Here is a 12,893-nt window from a genome sequence, read left to right on the forward strand (position 1 = left end):
ACTAAAATATGTCATTTTTTTCCTTTTATATGTAGTTAGAGTGAGGGTAGTTTAGAGTTATGCAATGTGAAAGTTACTTCTAGATTTTTGTGCAAAGAGGCTATAAACTTTAGTATTATCAAAGAATTATTAAAGTATCACTAGAGCCTAATACTGTATTTTAATTCAACTAGTATTTGTGGGTCTAGTATGCCAGGTGGTGTGCTAAATGACAAAGATACGCTAGTTTATACCATCTTTAAAATATATTTCATGCTTTATGTAAAAAGTTTGTAGTGTATATAAAATATACTAAAAAAGTTGATACATCTCATTTGAAGACATGTTCAGTTTTGTTTGCAACGTTTAATTATCTCTTATTGTGTGTGAAGTATGAAATATGTCAAACTGTTCCTAACATTGTCATGTTCCTAATGCTACTCAATGGAAGACACAGATATGTAAAAGATAGTTTGTAATGAAAAATAATAAAGGCTTATAAAAAGTGCTGTATCAGATAGAAGAAGGGCTGACTATGTACAGAAGGATAGAAGGGGCTGGGGAAGGCTTTGCCTTTCATGATGTTTGAGTGGGGCATTGAGTTATCTATGGAAGTTCCCCATTTGTCAGGGGAGTGTTGGAAGGAGGGAATTTCAGGGAGAGGAAGTTCCCCATTTGTCAGGGGAGTGTTGGAAGGAGGGAATTTCAGGGAGAGGAAGTTCCCCATTTGTCAGGGGAGTGTTGGAAGGAGGGAATTTCAGGGAGAGAGAATGGAGGATGCAAAGACCCATGGTGTTCAAAGAGCAGTGGGAGCCCTCTGGGGGCAGGGGGAGGACTTGAACACAGGGTCTGTGGGTAGTCAGTGCTTGAGGGGGAGGCTGGAAAGACAAGCCAGTTCTGAAAGGCCATTTGAAGACATTTGTCATTCATCCTGAAAGCAAGGGGGAAGCCTCTGAAGGAAGCTAAATATGATCAGATTGTGGGGCGCTTGGGTGGCTCAGTAGGTTAAACGTCTGCCTTTGGCTCAGGTCATGATCCCAGGTCCTGGGATCGAGCCTGCACCAGACTCCTTGCTCAGTGGGGAGTCTTGCTTCTGCCTCTGCCCCTCTCTCTCTCTCAAATAAATAAACAAAATCTTAAAAATAAATAAATAAATATAATCAGAGTGTATTGTGAGAAGGTACCTCATGAAGGAGTGAGGCAGATGAATTGAAGCCTGTGCACATTCGTGTTCATCCTTAGCAATTTCCTTCCTGAACCAAAGAGCCATCTCTCCCTCTGAAAGCTAGTTTCTTCTTGTGCTCAGGATGATATTCCACAAGTCTCCTTGGGTCCTTTGTTCCATCCTCCCTTATCTATCTTCAACTTATCTTTATTTCTAGCTCTCCAACATGGGCTACAAACATGTTAAAGTCTCTACAGTTGCGGTGGGAAAAAAGCTCACCATGATTCTGTAATAAAATTCTTAAATTGGTGATGATCTGCATTTGTCTCCGTTTTTGTAGTGACCATTCAGCCCACTGCAAAGTGCTCCTTTCCCATGCCACTGAAATTGCTATCATTGTATCACCAATGATTTACTAGTCTCTAAATTCACAGCTTACTTTCAGTTAAAACCTTACTTGACCTCTCTGGAACATCCAGTATTGTTGACGCTCCTTCCTTGAAAGTCTGCCCACCCCTGACTTCCATGACACCATTCTGCCCTAGTTTTTCTTGTTTCTCTGATTACTTCTTCTCAGTCTTCTACAGAAGTTTCCCTTGGGCTTTTTCCTCTCTTACTCTACTCCATTGTTCATACTCTATGTTATATTTCCCCTTGGAGAGTCACAATGCTCCTTAGCATGCTAAAGGCTCTAATAACTCCTACAATAGAGAGTTTTGTTTAACTCTTTTTTTTTCATGGATTTTATCTTTAATCTCTACACCCAACATGGGGCTCAAACTTATAACCCTGAGATCAAGAGTTGCATGATCTGGGGTACTTGAGTGGCTCAGTTGGTTAAGCATCTGCCTTTGGGGTAGGTCATGATCTCAGGGTCTGGGGATGGAGCACAGCATCAGGCTCCCTGCTTGGCGGGGAGTCTGCTTCTCCCTCTCCCTCTGCCTGCTGCTTCCCCTGCTTGTGCTCTCTCTCTCTCAGTCAAATAAATAAAATCTTAAAAAAAAAAAAAAAAGCTGTATGTTCTACCAACTGAGCCAGCTAGGCACCCCTGTTTAACTTACTAACTGGATGTTTCCCAAACATTTATGACCACAGAACCCTCATCTTTCTATAAGACACTAAAAGTCAGTGGCCAGGCTGAGGGAGAGGAAACAGGAAAGGAGCATCAGAGAAGAGAACCAGGAGATAATGTTGTCGCAAAAACTATCAAATGTGAAAAATCATACAAGGCTATTTAATTTTATCAAAGTGGATTTTGTCAAGATGTTACTTAGAGCTTTGACAGGAGAACTTTTTTTTTTTAAGATATTTATTTATTTATTTATTTATTTGACAGAGAAATTGAGAGAGAGAGAGAGAGAGAGCATAAGCAGGGGAAGCGGCAGGCAGAGGGAGAAGCAGGCTCCCCGCTGAGCAGGGAGCCTGATGTGGGGCTCAATCCCAGGACCCTGGGATCATGACGTGAGCAGAAGGCAGACGCTTAGCTGACTGAGCCACCCAGGTGCCCTGACAGGAGAACTTTCTAGAAGTGGTGAGACTTAGGAGAGGCCTTGAAGATTGGAGAGAATTTTAATGGAGAGGAGACAGAACCTCCACTCCTGTGCACACCTCCCCTCCAAGGGAAGACTGTGTGAAAAGGATAAGGAAGACTATCCATTGTCCTTGAGATATAGACATGGCTCAGAGGAGGGTGTTTGTTAAGGTTTAAAGGGGAGTGATTGACTACGGAAGCTTGTTCCAGGTCATTATTCTTGGGACAAAAATGACTATGGAACATTTAAAAAAATTTACAGTGTATTGCTGAACCTCCAAAAAGAACTCCTAAGATACAAAGCACACTTGTATTAAAGTAGACACCTCCAAATTAATTTATTACTGTAATACATTTATGATGCTTCTATTAGAGTTCTCCAGAGAAACAGAACCAATAGGAAGTGGATATAAATTAAAAGACTTATTTTGAGGACTTGGCTCATGGGATTAAAGAGGCAGACAAGTCCAAAATCTGCAGAGTGGGCCAGCAGGCTGGAGACCCAGGAAGAGTCAATGCTGCAGTTCAAGGCCAATGGCTGTCTGCTGCAGAATTCCCTCTTGCTCAGGGGAGGTCAGTCTCTTGTTCTGTTCAGGCCTTCAACTTATGGGAGGAAGCCCACCCACATTATGAAGGGCAATCGGCTTTACTCAAAGTCCATCCATTTAAATGTTAACCTCATCCAAAAACACCTTCACAGAAACATCCAGAATAATGTTTGACCACATATCTGGACATTCTGGCCCATCCAGTATGACACAAAATTAACCACAATGCTATTTTAAATTATATATCAAAATTTTCAAGCAAGTAATTTTACTTCAAGAAATAAAACTTCTCGGGCACCTGGGTGGCTCAGTTGGTTAAGCGACTGCCTTCAGCTCAGGTCATGATCCTGGAATCCCAGGCTACCTGCTCAGCGGGGAGTCTGCTTCTCCCTCTGACCCTCCCCTTTCTCATGCTCTCTCTCTCATACTCTCTCAAATAAATAAATAAAATCATAAAAAAATAGAAAACTTCTCACCTTGTGTTATTAAAATTAGAATTTATTAAATGGATATTTTTAAAAATAAGAACAGTGATTTATGGCTTTTAAAATCACATTTTAGGTAACTCTTCCATATACTACATACTACTACTACTGTGTGATTTTTTGCTGCAGCACAATATGAAAATTAATTCTGCACAGTGATGTTGTGATAAAGTATTTTTTATTTCAAAATTAGCTGCTTCAGAATCTTTCATTGAGGGGCACCTGGGTGGCTCAGATGGTTAAGCATCTGCCTTCGGCTCAGATCATGATACCAGGGTCCTGGGATTGAGCCCCACATCAGGCTCCTGGGTCAGCGGGGAGCCTGCTTCTCCCTCTCCCCCTGCCTCTCTCCCTGCTCGTGCTCTCTCTCTCCTCTCTGTATCTCTGTGTCTCAAGTGAATAAATAAAATCTTAACAAAAAAAAAAATCTTTCATTGATTAATCTTGTGCAGCTCATCCCTTAATTCAAAAAACTGAGCATAGCACTTTATATTCCATTTCCATTTTCTCCATAATTAACTTTGTTTCCATTCATTTGGCAAATATTTATTTAGTATCTACTACAAATCAAGCAATTCTTGGCTTGGAGTATCGATATAGGTAAGAAAATAAAACTCCCTGCCTTCAGTGCATAAGTACATTATATAGTGTGTTAGAAGGTGGTGGGCACTATGGAAAAAAGAAAAACCAAATCAGAATTAAGGAAATCAGGGAGTTTGGAAGGAAAAAGGTCAGATGGAGGTGGGGTTGCAATATGGAAGATGGTGGCCAGAGTAGACTTCATTAAGGAGGTGTCCTCTGAACAAAAACTTGAAGAAGTAAGAGAGTTCATAGACATCTGAAGGAAGAGTCTTTCAGGCAGAGGGAACAGTCAAGCCTGGCCTGTTTTGAGAATGAGTACGGAGGCCAGTGTCCCTGGAGGAATTGAGGAAAGGAGGTTGAAAGGAAGCAAGGCCAGATTGCATAGGGCTTCCAGGCCAATGTAAGGGTGTCTACCTTTACTCTGAGGAAAATGGAGAACTGGTCCAAGGTTTTGAGCAAGAGTGCCATGATCCGATTTAGCATTTTAATGGATCTCTCTAGTGGATGCATTGAAATTAGATTTTAGAGGGACAGGATAGAGTAGAAGGCCAGTCAGGAGTCTACTGCAGGGATCCAGGCAGAGATGATGGTACTCAGAGTGAGTGGCAATGGAAGTAGTAAGAGGTAGTTCTGGATGCATTTTGAAGGTAGAGCTAATAGGACTTAACCGATGAATTGGATATGAGCCATGGTAGCTGCAGTCATTAAGGATAAGTGCAAACTTTTTGGCCGGAACAACTGAACGAATAGACTTGCTATCATCTGAGTTGGGGTAAGTGGGGCAGATTTAGAAAGAAAGATGAGGTTTGGACATAGTGTTTAAAATGTCTGCTAAACCGTCATGAGGCAGAGTTAAATAGGCATTTGAATCTGAGTCCGGAGTTCAGCAGAGACATCTGGACTGGAGATATATATTTGGGAATTGTTAGTATCTGGGGGTGTTCAATGCCGTGAGTCGGGATGACCCCATTAATGGAGGAAGCCTAGGCGGAGAAGAGGAGATGACCAAGGATAAGACCTGTGAGAAGGAAAGCTAGGGAAGTGTGCTGTCCTGGATGCTAAGTGTGGAAGGTGTTATCAAGGTGAAGGGTATGGTGAACTGTGTCAATGAAAGTAGTTAGGGAAGGCTTCACCATCGTAAGTCATGTTTTACAGATGATGAGGCACAGCCCAAAGAGGCTCTAGCTGACCCAAATATGTCACAGCGAAGATGAAGAGGAGGTCGAATTTAGACACAGGACAGCCACTGTAATGAAGACATCATGCTAATCATTCAAAGAAGGGAGACAAATATATAAGCCTGGCCATGCATTCTCTGTGTTTGCAATCCATCTGAATACATGATTACGGCGGAATCATTTGTAAAACCCTACACTTGCATCGTCACATTGGATAAAAAGCACTGTCGAGCGAGAGGGGAGAGCTAAGAGGCAAGTATTTGTAGAGAATCTACTGTGTGCCAGGAAGTAGGCCAAGCAGTTACATACTTTATTCAATCTTATAACCAATTAGGGAAGGCACTATTAGGTTCATTTTACTTCAATGGAAACTAAGGTTTAGAAGGTTAAGGCTGTCGCTTGCCCAGGTGATGTGACCAGTAATTCAGGGCACTGGGTATTGAAAGCTAGCTGGGTCTCATTTCATCTCTATCAGCTGTGACTTCCTGAAGACAAGGAGCGATTCTGTCCCCAGCTGTAATAAAGCCTTGGGCCACCTTTCTAACAGATGACCCTTTCTTCACCCATCTGGACTTTAATGTTGCTTTTTGTTTGATTTCAGATATTTAATCAAAAAGCCAAGCTGTTGAAAATAGTGCTGGTGATGGTGGTGCAATGCTAGTTAGCACTTTATCCCATTGGATGAGAAGCCAGGTCTGACACCATCTCATCAAAATATGAAGGGCTAAGGCTGCCTCTACAGCATTTCAGAAATATCCGGTGGATTCTGTCATAAATGCAGCCATCCTCATGCTACATGGGACATCCAACAACAATTTCACCTGAATTGTTTGATAACAATTACTTTTAGACACCATATTTGGGCACAACTACCTTTGTCCATTTTTTAAATACTTCATCTGAAAAAGTTTCAAAAATTCGATCTCTAATGGCACGTACTCCTTTCCTGACCTGCTCGGGATGCAGCTCTGATTGGAATGTATGCAGATTGTCTTAGTTCAGGCTGCTATAGCAAAAATACCATAGGCCGGGTAGCTCAGAAACAAATACCTATTTCTCACAGCTCTGGAGGCTAGAAATTCCAAGACCAAGGTGCTGGCAGATTCAGTATCTGGTGAGAGCCTGCTTCCTGCTTACGAGCTGTCACTTTCTTGTTGTGTCCTCACATGGCTGAGATGGAGGTCCCTTGAGTCTCTTTCATAAAGGCACTATTCCCATTCATGAAGGCTCCATCCTCATGACCTAATCATCTCCCAAAGGCCTCCACCTCCTAATCTCATCATACTGGCCATTAGGATTTCAACACGCAGATTTTGGCGGAGGGGACACAAACATTCAATCCATAACACAGATTTTCATTAAACCATTTCTTTTACTGGTCTAGATGACTGACCCTAAAGAGTAGGTTTTGGTGTTAGCTCATTGTTGGATGTGTAGAACCGGTTTTGAAATAAAAAGTGTGAATCAGGGAATTGTCTTTATGGAAAGAGAAGGGAAATTGTAGTACCTGGTTGTAAAGTGCCTGAGAAATCAGGGTAACTAATTCTGAGTAGTCTTACCTGACAGTTGTAAAATATGACAGCTAAGCAATGCCAAACCATTGTTTCCATGTTCAGCATTTCAAAATAAATCATTCTTGTTCCTTTGGCTTCCTGAAGACTAATCAAAGGAAGCGTGAAGCAACAATAAGCTGGGAGGGTTTCCCTTAGGTTTCAAATCTCTTCTGGAAGCATTTATGGTAATAGAATTTAATTAGTAACCTATGTATGAACTGTAAGGGTGAAAGCTTTTATGAACCATCATCCAGCAGGAGAGTTGAAGAATAAAATTCATACAACCCCTGTATTTTCCAGAATTGAAATTTGAGAGGGAGAGAGAGGGCAGGGATGCGCTAAATTGTTGGTCATATAAAACCCATAGTATTTTAAAGGTTGAACTATCAGGCAGTGAACTCTGGAGATCACTTTCTTTATTATAAGTGGTCAAATCCAGAAAGCTAAATAAACTCATTAATAAGAAGAAGCCCATAATTGTGTGCAAAGATGATTATTAGAGCCCTCACTAAGAAAATTGTACCCCTAAAAATCTTATTCTTGCAAGTTTTTTTTTTTTTTTTCCCTAGAGAGAGTGCATGTGCAGGTGCCCTAGGTGGGGGAGGGGCAGAGGGAGAGAGAGAATCTCAAGTATACTCTGTGCTGAACGCAGAGCCCAATGAAGAGCTCGATCTCACAACCCTGAGATCATGACCTGAGCCGAAATCAAGAGTCGGGTGCTTAACCGACTGAGCCACCCAGGTGCCCCTTATTCTTGCAACTTTTACAAAATGTGCACACATTGCTAGGCCCTCCCACCTCACCCTCAAAGCCTTAGGAGGTGCTCATGCAAGGGAGAGCCCCAAAGCTTTCCCCTTATTAAATTCATGGTCAGTCCTCCTTCCTTTATGTGTTTATTCATTATATTTTATAAATCTTCTAATTCAGGAAAAGATTTAAGACATTAGCAGTGCCCGGGCGCCTGGGTGGCTCAGTTGGTTAAGCCACTGCCTTTAGCTCAGGTCATGATCCTGGAGTCCCGGGATCGAGTCCCACATCGGGCTCCCTGCTCGGCAGGGAGACTGCTTCTCCCTCTGACCCTCCCCCTTCTCATGCTCTCTCTCTATCTCATTCTCTCTCTCAAATAAATAAACAAACAACAAAAAAAGAAATCTTTAAAAAAAAAAAGACATCAGCAGTGCTCTATCTTCCTCTGAGAAATGCAAAGATAACTTCATTTGCAGATTATAAATTTGACAGATTAGGAATATTAGAGAATATTTTTGACATTCTGTGCTGATCCCTGTTAAACTCAATTTGTATTGATTACTGCATGTTTGCACTTTCAAAAAATGAAAACATTGGGCGCCTGGGTGGCTCAGTTGGTTAAGCGACTGCCTTCGGCTCAGGTCATGATCCTGGAGTCCCTGGATCGAGTCCCGCATCGGGCTTCCTGCTCGGCGGGGAGTCTGCTTCTCCCTCTCCCACTCCCCGTTTGTGTTCCCTCTCTCGCTGTGTCTTTCTCTGTCAAATAAATAAATAAAATCTTTAAAAAAAAAAAAAATGAAAACATTGGATGCATCAAGTGATTCCCCAAATTCATTCAGTAAAGCAGAGAAATAAGACTCTGGAGGTACAAAGACTGAAGATGGGTGTGAAGCCATCTTCAGAGCATCTGACAGAGTCATATTTGGCATGACTTTCTCACAGTGCCTCGTGCCAGTCTGAGAATGGGGGGAGGGAGAAAGGTCTGTGGAACCAAACTAACTAGATGTAAATGCACATGTTTGCTTCTCTGCGTTTGAGCGTTGTGACCTTGAGCAAGAACCTCTCTCGATCGTCACATCTGTCCAGTGAGGATTTTAACACAGTGGAGTCACATCTTAGATGCTAGGTTCTTAAGGGGAAAATTTATTCATAGTCAAAATCACCCTTTAATTCTTTAGGTCATCATTAACTCACCAGAACATCAGCCACAGGTAGCTCTAAAGCCAAGCATAGCTTTTATTTTTCCTTGCACTTTGGTGTATGGTTTCCCTTTCTCTCATTAAAAGGAAGGGCCAGAAGGGTTGCCTGGGTGGCTCAGTTGGTTGGGCATCTGACTTTTGGTCTTGACTCAGATCATGATCCCAGGTTTGTGGGATCTAGCCTGCTCCCCACTCAGCAGGGAGTCTGCTTCTCTCCCTCTCCCCCGCTCACATGCTCTCTTTCTCTCTCAAATAAAGAAATAAGTCTTACAAAAAAAAAAAAAAGAAGGGCCAGAATATCCAGTTTGAAGACAGAAGGACAGGTCTATCTCTGTGTGTCTCTCTCTCTTCCTCTCCGTTCCTCTCCCCTCCCTCTCCTTCCCCCCCTCCTCTCCCCCTCTCTCTACTCTCCAGACCTACTATGGTCAAATGATAGTGAGATAGATGAGTATATTAACCTAACTCCTGATTCCTACTTCATTGGGAGACTTTTTACCCTATAAATATTTATCCATAATAAATACTGGAAAGTACTCTACATCTGAAGCTAATACTACATTAAATGTTAATTAATTGAATTTAAATTAAAAAATGCAAATATAAAATTAAAAAATAAATAAAAATTAAAAGTCTCCTTTAAAAAATACATACATACATACATACATCATACTGGATAGTGTTATTTTATCTGTTACTACTAGCCCTGTGCATCTTTTCTATATTTGTTAGTACAATAATTGTGTATTGGTGATTGTCAAAACCACATGGCTATTAATTTTCATTTTTGAAAACTTATGAAATAACTCATATCCACAGTTTTCATAACTTGTTTTTATCATGGCACTCTCTGTAATGTACTCTTAGAACAAAAAAACCTCTGTAACACATCAGTTTTTCCTAATCATGTTTCCAAATAAAAGTTACTTTTTAAATAACACTTTTATAGTAAATTTAAAAATTGTGATATAAATATAAATATTTATTCTTAGTCATACTAGATTATCCTTAGTCACATAAGAATATTTTAGATGATTGATAGACAATGTAAGAGATTTTATTCTTAGAGTTGAAGGAAAAGAAACACAAAAGATTTCATTTGGTTAGGGATTACTTGACTTGGAGTTGTTAGCAGTTATGGAAATAATCATCTCTTAACATCATTTTATGAACTTCTGCCAGTGATTTTGGAACACATCCAAAACTATTAAAGATGTTTTGTAGCTAACTTTAAAACAATTGTTGACCTCAACCAGCAGACCTACATGACAATTTTTTGTTTTCTTTTTTAACTCACTCTGGAAAGGTGAAGAAAAAATAAAAATCAGTTCAAGAAAGCAGCCAACAGAGACTCTTCCTAACATCTGTTAGTGAAATGATGATAAAAAATCCAACATTTTGTTTTCATAAAGTTATTGGGTTCAAGTTAAAAAAAAAAACAAAAACACAACCGAATTCCAAGAGCAGAAAGGCTTAAAACAAGGTAGAAATCTTATAATGTTTAATTGTTTTTTTAAGATTCAGAACTTTCTGTTTAAATAAGTTCATCATAGGTAACCACACATTTTAAGTATTTTTACTTAATTAAAAAGCAAACCTTGAAGTAAATAGAACCAGAGGAAGCAACATAGCTAGAAGACACTTAAAACCACAGAAATAAATATTCAGATACCAAGAAATAATATCTGTTTATTCATTTACTAAAACCAATCCCCTTTATAATTGTTTTACCTTCATAGTTTTGCCAATTCAATCAATCATCTCTTTTTTGGTGTTTGGGACATTTTTTTCTATTCAAACATATACATATAAAAGTAATGAAGAAATTAATAAAATTCCTGAGTTAGCAGCCGTTATTTTCCATAGAACTTTTAAAGTGATTTTTGAAAATTTAAGAAATCTTTCTCAAAGGACGTTTTAGCAAGTAGGAAACTGGAATTGAGAAAAGGGGAAAATAATTGGACCCAGTTCTCAATCTTCCAGTCTCAGTTTGGACTAACGTTCACCTCAAATGAAAGACAACCCAAGCCTGCTGAAGAAAATAAACATTCTCAGTAGGCAGTGCAGTGTTTGAAAAGTTCAAAGATATGATGATGTGGAGGGAACAAAGATTATCTTTTTCTATTTTGCCCAGATTTTCCCCTCAACTGGTTTCTAGGGAATATGAATCTTCATTGTTTTGTCTAAAAAATCTACTAAAGTAGTTCAGAAATCACAAGAAACGCCTGTCACAATCAGAATTTCTCTGAGGGCACTAATTTACACATTGCTAAAGGAGAAAAGAGGCTTTTTCAAAGTGTGCTTTGAAAGTTTCACAGAATAATGATTTGGAATCAGAATTATTGGGAAAACGTTCAGTGATCATGTCATTTAAATGTAGGTGTAACACAGAATGAACGTATGAGGTCCTGGCTTTCCTGCCTTGGTCAGCTTAGTGTCTTCCCTCCCTCTGTTCTCTGAAGATCCAGACCCTCTTTGGGATCTACAAAATAAAATTGGCGAAGGAGAGTAGAAACTGGAAAAGAAAGGCATATAGAGGTGAGAGTAGGGTTTAGAGGACTATGGGACATTCTGGTATGTGGCAGAGTACGTGGAAAAGGGAAAAGGAGGACACTTAAAAAGTTTGCTTGGACCCCTTCATGATTTTTTTTTTTTTAATACACAAGCAAAAGCGGTATTTTGAAATCACTCTTTGGTGACCTGACATCTCTCTAAGACTGGGCCACGTAGGTCACTGCTTTATACAAATATATTTACAGCTGTCAATGAAAGCAATCAGCTCAATTCTACATTCTTTGCAATAGACACCAGCTTTGCCGATTTGCCTAATGAAGATGTTTGCAATTTAGAGATAGAGAACCTGAATAGTTGAACAATGTTAGACAGGAGAACTAGACATTTGAGGCCTGTAGGTTTCTAAGAGTTTTCATTTCACAATTACATTTGCTGTCCAGGCTTCTCAGGGAGAGGAAAAAAAAAAAAAGTTATCCCAAATAGCATGTATTCCTTAGGAGTGATGAAGTCTTAGGACAGTGTCATAATTTACATGTCAGTGTCCATATACAGGAATAAATCAAAGATGGCGTGTTCTATGAAACATTTTTCACTCCTTCCCAGAAATGTAATACGTTATTTCATATGAATTCAAGAAATTCTGATCTCTTAGGAACTTTTTTTGAAATCCTTGAACTCCTGGTTTTTTGGTCCTCCTTTAGTCTATTTATTTCTATTCCTGGGTCCTCAATCAGCCTACCTGCTAAGTCTAAAGCAGTGGTTTCCACCAAGTATGATTTCCCCACCCCCACCCCCCCGGGGGCATTTGGCAATGTCTGGAAACCTTTTTGGTTGTCATGACTTGGGTTTGCTACAGGGGAGATGGAGGTTCGACTGGCAGAAGCCAGGGATACTGCAAAACATCCTGCAGTGCACAGGACAGCCCCCCACAACAAAGAATGAGCTGGTTCCAATGGTTAATAGTGCCAAGATGGAGAAACCCTCATCTAGAGCCTCCCCACTGAGATTGCGATGCCCTGCTACTTCTCCTACTTTTCCAGTTACCACCGCCCAGCTTCCATCTTCCTGTTGTGCCTTCATTATAACCACCAATTTCTCACCTTATCCCATCTTCGTTAGATTAATGGACCTTTCCACCCGGCGTCCTTGCTAATCTGCAGTCCTTCCCCATAGTTCTGCTTGGGGGAAACACGATGTGGGGCCCAGTGTAGTAGTATAGTAATAAACTCCGTGGGCTTTGGGAATAGACTGGATGAGTTCAAATCCCAGCCCCATCACTTACTACTTGGATAATCTTGACCGAGGTTTCTTACCCTCTCTGGGTCTCAGTGTCCACCTGCAAAACAGGTGGATAAAAATGGTGGTACCTGACCACAGAGAATTGTTGTGAGAGTTAAATGAGTTAATACTTGCAA

General features: G+C 40.3%; 1 protein-coding gene across 3 annotated transcripts in view; it reads left to right on the plus strand.

The window, feature by feature from the left end:
• Positions 1-12,893, plus strand: part of JAM2 (junctional adhesion molecule 2) — a 427,760-nt gene that overhangs the window by 20,156 nt on the left and 394,711 nt on the right. The window lies entirely within an intron of this gene.

Source organism: Leptonychotes weddellii, chromosome 1 (assembly GCF_054177405.1).
Source record: "Leptonychotes weddellii isolate Sample4059 chromosome 1, ASM5417740v2, whole genome shotgun sequence".
NCBI classification, from domain to species: Eukaryota; Metazoa; Chordata; class Mammalia; order Carnivora; family Phocidae; genus Leptonychotes; species Leptonychotes weddellii.